Source organism: Notamacropus eugenii, chromosome 4 (assembly GCF_028372415.1).
Source record: "Notamacropus eugenii isolate mMacEug1 chromosome 4, mMacEug1.pri_v2, whole genome shotgun sequence".
NCBI lineage: Eukaryota > Metazoa > Chordata > Mammalia > Diprotodontia > Macropodidae > Notamacropus > Notamacropus eugenii.
Window position 1 is genome coordinate 20,893,769 of NC_092875.1, and position 9,926 is coordinate 20,903,694.

The window sequence follows — 9,926 nt, forward strand, 5'->3', positions numbered from 1 at the left end:
GTACACTTTCTTTTAACAAATATTACCTCATCTGATCATCACAACAACCCTGTAAGGTAGGTGCTATTATTATCATCCTCATTTTACAAATGAAGAAAGTGAGGCAGACAGAGTTAGCTAAGTGACTTGCCCAGGATCACATAGTTTGTTACTGTCTGAGGTTAGACTGGTTCCTGACTTGAGACCCAGCCCTCCATTCACTGTGCCACCCAACTGACATCTTAAACCCAACCTATGGCAAACCTCTTCCTAACTTCCCTATCACTACAGAGGGCACTACCATCCTCCCAATCACCAAGTCATCCCCAACTTCTTCCTCTCCCATGACCCGCCCCCACTGTGGTTCAAGGCATCATCTCCTCACCTGAGTTATATCAGTAGGCTCCCCGTTTCCAGTCGTTCCCCTCTCTATGGCTGCCAAAGTGATCCTACTCCAGCACAGGCTTCATCACACAGATTCCCACTCTGGAAGCTCCAACCAAAGGCATCTACTTGCCATCCCCAGCAGGACATCCCCTCTCCTGGAACTCTGGCTCTTCCTAAGATATCTGTCCCTCATGCCTGGTTCACCTTTCATCCTTATCATTGCCTCACAGAACCCCCCACTTCAGTCAAGACTCAGCTCCTGTGCTCCCCGCCCAAGCCAGTCCCATCCTGAGACCCTGCTCAGCACCCTTCCTACAGAGCACTTGGCACTGACTTCTGTTGTCCTTCCCCAATGGAAAGTCAATTCCTTGCCCAGCACTTCTACAGTGCCCCACACACTGTAGGTGCTAAAATGTCCTTGGCAAATGGCTGAATACAGGACTCCTCCATATCTGCTGAGCCACAGAGGTGAGACAGGACCCTGGTCAAGGCTCTCACTATCAAACCATCGTCAGACTGTCTTTTGTGACCCACAATGACAACTTACTAAAGCTCAGCTACAAAATATATTACACATTGCAAATTTGTATCAGTAATACATGCACATCTGAGAATCACTACTGAGATCACTTGGAACTGGTGGGGATCCAAGGAGGGGCATGTCTGATGTGTGTGGATACACACACACACACACACACACACGTATATATACATAAACACATCACTGCTTTTCTTGTGAAAATATAACCAAGCTCAAAACAGAAGCCTATAAAACTACTTGCCAGCCATTTTCTTAGGTTTTTCTGGTCATCCCTACCAGCTGAGTGAAACTACAATTATGTTTTCTTTTGTTTTGGTGAGACAATGCAGGTGAAGTGACTTGCCCAAGGTAACACAGCTAGTAAGTGCCAAGTGTCTAAAGCCACATTTGAACTCAAGTTCTCCTGACTCCAGGGCTGGTTCTCTAGTCACTGCGCCACCTAGCTATCCTTGAAACTACAATTATGACCACATATGACACAATACCACTGCAGTTCATATGATCTTCTACTTTTCATCAGATATGAACTTGAAATAAGGTCCCAAATTGGTCAACACAGGGCTGTTGGCCTCTGGACCATTTCATAACTGAAGGCTGTGCTCTGGAACAAGGATCTAGCAACTAAAAGATAACAGAATCAATGCTGTATCATAAAAGCAAAGATAAAGCAGGTGCCAAATGTAATTAATACCTAGCAGAATAATGCTTCAATCTGAAGGGTCATTAGACACCAGGGACAAGCCATGTCTCTAGCAGAGGCTGGAAAGCTGAGGCCCAAGGGGCCCCAAGGGCCCACACGGCACTCCAATACATCCCCACTGTCCACTCTCTCCAGCAAACCACTGCCTCACTGGGGGAAAATCTAAGGCCTGCAGTGATTACACAAGGGACCCAAATGGAAATCTAGCACAGAAAACCTAGGATGCTACTGTGCTGAACTATATAAAACAAGTGTGCTAAAACAAGAAAAATTTCAACATTAAAGTAACCCTGTTACTTCTTTGTAATATCCACATCCAATCAGATGCCACATCTTGTCGATTCTATCTGCACCCCATCTCTCATGTTCACTCAGCTCTCCTCTCTACCCTACCAGGAACGCTACAAAAGCTGCCTATTGGCCCACGCCCCCAACCTGGCCTCCAATCTCTCACCAATCCCATACATCCTCCACATGGCTGAAAAACTGATGCCCTCAAGGCCTAAGTCTGACACCCTAACATTCTCTCCCATGCTCAGGAAGCTTCAATGGCTCCCTAGTGCCATCTTTTGTATTTTGCATTTCAAGTCCTTATTTATCTGACTCTGATGTCACCCACCACCCCAAAGAAAGCCAATGATCTGGTAAGATCAGCCTACTTGCTGCTCTCCCTGAAGGTCTCCACGTCCATGCCTTCTTACAGCCTATGTCTTTGTATCTCCAGTACCTAGTTCTAGGTCTGGTACATTAGGTATATGGGAAATGCTTCTTAAATTGAACTGAATTCTTCGGATTTAGAAGGGTCCAGGGCCATGATCTAAGCGGCTTGTGTGCCTTTTTTTTACAAAGCTGTCATGGCTACGTGGCCTTCTTTTGCTCTTGAAAAGTTTCCACATGGGAAGCAGAGTCATTCAGAATGTTGCGGTTGATCATTCTTTCCAAAAAGAGCCAGTGTTGGACCTAAAAATTTCAAAGTGTTATAAAGAATTTTAGCCGAGAAGGTCAAGAGGGCAGAAGTGTCTTGACCTGGGTCTGCTTGGCCCAGATGGGAAGTGGCACATCAGTGGTGCCAGAGCCTGGTCTTGTTTAAACACCACCAGGCTGAAGCCATTGCTACCCACTCTGCCTCTGGGGCAGTTCCACATGCAAAGCCTTGCAGGAGAAACAGCACTGAAGGAAAACAGGCAAAACGCAGAGGTGCTGCAGGAAACCATCCTCCATTGATAACTAACTACCTACTCCTGTGTGGGGCCTCATGTGAACCAACAATCGTCCCAACAATTCTCTCTGAGGGCAAATGATAGAAAAGAGGAAGGCAGCCCGGGAGAAGCCAGAAGACCTGCCGAGGAGCCCTGACCCTCGCTACTCATGTTCGTCCTAGCCGAAAAAGCTAATAATGATAAGTGATTAGTGAGTAATAATGATAACTGATCATTAAAATAACAACTGACATTTACGCAGCACTTTAAAGTTTACAAAGTCTTTTACCAACATTATCTCATCTGATCCTCATAACAAGCCTGGGAGGCAGGTCCTATTATTATTTCCATTTTACAGGTGACGAAACTGAGGCAAACGGATTTAAGTGTCCTGCCCAGAGTCACACAGCTAGAAAATATCTGGGACAGGATCTGAACTCAGGTCTTCTGGGCTTGGCTCAGCACTCTCTCTACTGGGCCAAGAGCTAATCCAACTTTCTCAGGAGGTCTTACAAACAATGTCACTAGCCCACGGTGACACAACAGTAAAGTACAAATGTAGGATTCTGCCCCCATGCTCTTGTCTCTAAGCTAGTGTGAACGTAAGCCAGCCTCCATCTCTCCAAGCCTTCGTTTCCTCTTCTGTAAAACAGAGATGGTAATACATATATTATCTACTCTCACAAAGTACTTCGTAAACGCTAGAGAATGACAGGACTCTAGGAGTCCCAATAAGAATAACTACAATAGAGTTTAAACATGGAGTTTAATCCAGAGCTTTAAATCGGAGAGCTAAAATAAAATCCAATATTCAAATGAAAATTCAATGTATGGTAAATATTATTAAGAGTAATCAAGGGCTAAGAAAATCTCTTCACACCCTGTTCCAATTCCAAAACAACTAAAGAAAAATCCAAAACATCCATAATGGTCATTGGGTGGCACCGTGGATAGAGAGAGCTAGGCCTGGAGTCAGGAAGACCTGAGTTCAAATCCTGCCTTTTAGACACTTTCTACCTCTGTGACCCTGGACATGTCACTTCACCTCTGTCTGGCTAAGTTTCCTCAACTGTAAATTGGGAATCATAACACCACAAGAACAGTCAGATGGTGCAGTGTATAGAGCACTAGTACAGGAGTCAGGAGGACCTGAGTTCAAATCTCACCTCAGACACTTGACACTCACCAGCTGTGTGACCTTGGGCAAGTCACTTAACCCCCAACTGCCTCATCCTGGGTCATCTCTAGTCATCCTGATGAATATCTGGATTCAGATGGCTCTGGAGGAGAAGTGAGGCTGGTGACCTGCACAGCCCTCCCTCACTCAAAACAAAGTCAAGTGCAAGTCATGTCATCATTTCTCTGAGGGCATGGTCTTCTTCAGCAAAGAAGGACAAGCACACACATGTAACAGCACCTACCTCCCAGGGTTGTAGTGAGGATCAAAAGAGACAGTATTTGTAAAGTACTCAGCACAATGCCCAGCACATAGTAAGCATTATGTAAATGTTAGTAACAACAAAAATAGCTAGAATTTACACAGATATTTAAGGTTTACACATCACTTTACAAACATGATCTTATTTGATCCTTACAGCAACTCTGGGAAGCTGGGAAGTAGGGGTTATTTCCATTTTACAGATGAGTAAACTGAGGCAAGCAGTCATTAAGTGACTTGCCTGGGATTGCATACCTAATCACTGCCTGTGGTAGGATTTGAAATCAGGTCTCTGATTCCAGGTCTAAAACATTCTCCAGCTCCTTAATGAGTCATGGCATGTTTTGATCATCTACTCTGAAATTTATGCTTTCTAGATGTACAGTAACTGAATATTCTCCATATGTCTCACTATGCAACAAAACACCCTCCAAAGGAGCTGCCTTCCTGCGAATCTCAGTGAAAACTTCAAAGCCAGATTACAAACTGCCCCAGTAAACCAGACAGATTCAGAGGCTTTTCTGAAATGAATTCACACAGTTCAGAAGCAACTTTTTCCAAGACTTCTTTGTTGGCCCAGTCCATCCCAGGCAAATCTTGTATGTGATTTGCATTCTATTAACATCTCAGTATGAAACAATCCACATTCAAAGGAGGATAGACCACAGTCCAATAAAACTAAATTGGATTTGAATTACTGTCTTTTTCTATAACTGTCACAATCTAACTCCCATTTAAAATGATACTATATAGGCTGACTTAAATTTTACCAGTAAAAGTCATTACATACATGAGCTACATTAGGTTTCTAATATAGTTCACTGAGCTAATCCAGTTCAATGATTTCTGATTTTTTTTCCTAGCATTATTAGCTTGTTATTAGAGTTGGAAGTAGTTGAGACACTTAAAATCTAGCTTCAACTTTATGACTAATTGCATGACCTCTCAGATTTCCAGTTTCTCATCAGTAAAACAAGATCCACCGAACCAGATTATATCTAAGGTACCTTACTACACAAACATTCTATATTCTTAGGTCCCTTCTAGTTATGATACACCATGTTCTTCTATGTTCCTAGTTCTAATACGCTATAGTTCTAGGCACATATACATGCTATTCCAAGGTATCTTGTGTAGTAGACACGCTGTCAAAACTTTGCAATCCATACATTCTCCATTATTTGCATTCACAATTTCAGAGCTGATTTACCTTAGTTTCTGATTGATGAGCAATTAACTACAGCTGAACTGGCAGTGATTCCTAACTTAGGGCTTGTGATCTCTGCCTTCAGAATAGTTAACAACTCAGTTAAGAAATTAATAATCAAGCATAGTTCAACATCTCACACCTTCTATTAAGAAAAAGTAGAAATGAGTGCCTGATTTAGACATAAAATGTGATACCACAAGCAAATGAGGAGAGCAGGGAATAGTTTACCTGACAAATTTATGGAGAAGGGAAGAATTTATGACCAACAAAGAGACAGAAGACATTATGAAATGCAAAATGGATAATTTTGATTACATTAAATTTAGAAAGGTTTTGCACAAACAAAACCAATGCAACCAAGATTAGAAGGAAAGCAGAATGTTTCTAAAAAGGTCTCATTTCTCAAATATATAGAGAACTGAGTCAAAGTTCTAAGAATACAAGTCATTCCCCAATTGATAAATGATCAAAGGATATGAACAGGCAGTTTTCAGACAAAGAAATTAAAGCTATCTATAGTCATATGAAACAATGCTCTAAATCGCTATTGATTAGAGAAATGCAAATTAAAACAACTCTGAGGTCCCATCTCACACCTATCAGATTGGCTAATAGGACAGAAAAGGAAAATGACAAATGCTGGAGAAGATGTGGGAAAACTGGAACATTAGTGCATTATTGGTGGTGTCTGAGATGTTCCAACCATTCTGGAAAGCAATTTGGAACTATGCCCAAAGGGCTATAAACTATGCATACCCTCTGATCCAGCAATACCACCACTAGGTCTGTATCCCAAAGAGATTATAAAAAGGGAAAAGGACCCACATGTAGAAAAATAGTCATAGCAGCTCTTTTTGTGGTGGTAAAGAAAATTGAGGGGAATGGCTAAACAAGTTAGCGAATGTATATGTATATGAATGTAATGGAATACTACTGTTCTATAAGAAATGATGAGCAGGCAGATTTCAGAAAAACCTGGAAAGACTGATACTGAAGGAAATGAATGGATGCTGAGTGAAGTGAGCAGAACCGGGACAGCACCGTACACGGAAACAGCAACACTGTGTGATCAACTATGATGGACTTAGCTCTTCTCAGCAACACAATAATCCAAGGCAATTCCAAAAGACGCGTGATAGAAAAGGCAATCCACATCCAGAGAAAGAACTATGGAGTATGAATGCAGATCAAAGCATATCATTTTCACTTTTTGGTTGTTGTTCTGTTTTTTCTTTCTTGTGATTTTTCCTTTTGTTCTGATTCTTCTTTCACAACATGACTTAAATCTCACCTCAGACACTTGACACTCACCAGCTGTGTGACCTTGGGCAAGTCACTTAACCCCAATTTCCTCATCCTGGGTCATCTCTAGTCATCCTGATGAATATCTAGTCACTGGATTCAGATGGCTCTGGAGGAGAAGTGAGGCTGGTAACCTGCACAGCCCTCCCTCACTCAAAACAAAGTCAAGTGCAAGTCATGTCATCATTTCTCTGATGGCATGGTCTTTGGCAACAAAGGACGAACACACAATATGGAAATACATTTAACATGACTGTGCATGTATAATCTCTATCAGATTTCTCTCTGTCTTGGGAAGGGGCGAGATAAGGGAGGGAGAGAGAAAAATTGGGAGCTCGAAACCTTACAAAAATGCATGTTGAAAACCACCTGTACACATAATTGGAAAAAATACTATTAAATGCAAAAAAGTTAATAATCTACAAGTAAGCATCTAACAGCTTAATAACCATTTGCTGAACTGGATTATAAGTTAAAATTTAATGTAACTGACATCTTGATATCTAAAAGTGAATCCATGCTAAGTAATAATCACCCCCCAATACGTCTGCTTCATGAATTCTGAAATATTCATCTCAGGTTTTCTTAAAAGTTACCTTTATATTCCTATAAGCCTTATTCAAATAGCTATGATATTGACAAATAATTTCTAGACCCTAAACCTGTATCTTTCTCCCTAATGTGTAATGTTGTATTCACAAATTGCCTATACAGGTATTTGAGAAAAATACTGTCATCAATTTTCAAATGGAAAAATGAAGGAGGAAAGAGACATAAGCACCTGATCAAAGCTACACCACTGAAGAGGGGGCTGACCTCGACACGAATGCACTGTCCAGGTGCCTCTTTTCACTAGATCAGAGGAGCAAGCCATCAACGCAGGAATAAACATCGCCAAAATCACAGTCTTATTTCCCAAGGTAGGGGGAACTTGCAGGTACAAGTGCCAGGCAAGAGTGAAGATATTCTGATGGTTTAAAATGTAGTGAGATTTTGTATTTACGTTTATGTTTCTTTTTCTTTTCTTATTGTATTTTTAAGTTTTAGCATTAAAAAAATGTAGCGGCACATGCCCACCAAAAAGTAAAATAAGTTAGACATTCAAGTATTAAGATGGTAGCTTATGAACAAGCAGGATTCATACCAGGAATGCAGGGATGGTTTAACATAAGGAAAACTATTAATGTAATTAATTATATCAATAATAAAAGGAACAAAAATCATTATGATAATATCAATGAATGCAGAAAAAGTATTTGCTAAAGTGCAACACTCATTGCTATTAAAAAAAACCCTTGAAAGTATAAGCATAAATGAACTTTTCCTTAAATTGAGAATAAGCTTTACCTAAAACCATCAGAACGCATTACTTGTAATGGGGATAAGCTAGAAGACTTCCCAGTAAGATCAGGGGTAAAAGAAGGATGCCTCCTGTCACCAATATTACTCAATATTGTATAGGAAACCCTAATAATAGCAATAAGGGAAGAAAAAGAAATGGGAGGAATCAGAATAGGGAATGAGATAATAAAACTAATCTCTTTTTGCAGATAATATAATGATATACTCAGAAAATCCTATAATGTAAACACACATAAATCATCAGCATTCCTATGTATCACCAACAGGATACTCTAGGAAGAAATAGCTAGAGATACTCCATTTAAAATAACAATATAAAATACCTGAGAATACACCTATAAAACAAACCCAGGATCTCTATGAATAAAATATTTTGCATACAAATAAAATCAGACTTAAATAAATGGAGAAATATTAATTGTTCATGGGTAGGAAAGACTAATATAATAAAAGTGACAATTTTACCAATTAATCTATGTATTCAATGCCACTCCAATTAAATTACCATAATATTATCTTACTTTGCCTGAAAAAATAACAAAATTCATTTGGAAGAACAAAAGGTCAAGAATACCAAGGAACTAACGTAAAACAATGTAAAGGAAGGAGGTTTAGCAGCAGCTATCACGTTAATGGCTAAGACATTAAAAGGTAGATCAGTGGTACAAAATATACAGCCACAAATAAATATAAAAACCTCATGCTTGCCAAGTGTAAAGACTTAAGTTTTGGAGATAAGAATTCATTATTTGGTAAAAATTGCTGGAAAAGCTAGAAAGCAGCATCTTACACCATTTACTAAGATAAAGTCAAAATATATATATATGTGACCTAGCTATAAAGGGAGATATTACAAGAAAATATGAAGAACATGCAATATATCAGCACATGGAGAGGTGAACAATTTATGACCAAGAAATAGGGAGTATTGTGAGATGCAAAATGGATAATTTTGATTACATTAAATTAAAAAGGTTTTGGACAAATAAAACAAATATAGCCAAGAACAAAAGGAAAGCAGAAAACTAGGGGAAACTTTTTATAGATAGTTCCTCAGATAAAGGTCTCATATCTCAAATACATAAAGAACTCTGTCAAATCTATAAAAATGCAAGTCATTCCCCAACTGACAAATGGTCAAAGGATATGAACAGGCAGTTTTTCAATAAAGAAATCAAATAATTTGGTGAGGGAGGAAGAGAAGTTGGAACTCAAAGTTTTAGGAACAACTATCGAATACTGTTCTTGCTACTAGGAAACAAGAAATACAGGTAAAGGGGTATAGAAAGTTATCTGGCCCTACGGGACAAAAGAGAAGATGGAGAGAAGGGCAGAGAGGGATGATAGAAGAGAAGGCAGATTGGTGATAGGGGCAATTAGAACATCCGGTGTTTTGGGGTGGGGGGAGGGGACAAAAGGGGAGAAAATGTGGAACCCAAAATGTTGTGAAAATTAATGTTAAAAGTTAAATAAATAAATGAATAAATAAATAAAAATTAAACAAAGAAATCAAATAATTTATAATCATAATAAAAATGCTCTAATCATTATTGATTAGAGAAATGCAAATTAAAACAACCTTGAGATATCATTTTATGCCTATAAGACTGGCTAAAATTATAGAAAAGCAAAGTGTCAAATGTTGGAGAGGATGTGGAAAAATTGGGGACCTTAATTCATTGTTGGTGGATCTGTGAGCTAATCCAACCATTTTGGAAAGAGGTGTGGAACATGTCCAAAGAGTTATTAAACTGCCTATACCTTTTGGCTCAGCAATACCACTATTTGATCTGTTTTCCAAGAAAATT

General features: G+C 39.4%; 1 protein-coding gene across 2 annotated transcripts in view; it reads right to left on the bottom strand.

The window, feature by feature from the left end:
• GRK3 (G protein-coupled receptor kinase 3) overlaps positions 1-9,926 on the bottom strand; it is a 184,690-nt gene that overhangs the window by 146,922 nt on the left and 27,842 nt on the right. The window lies entirely within an intron of this gene.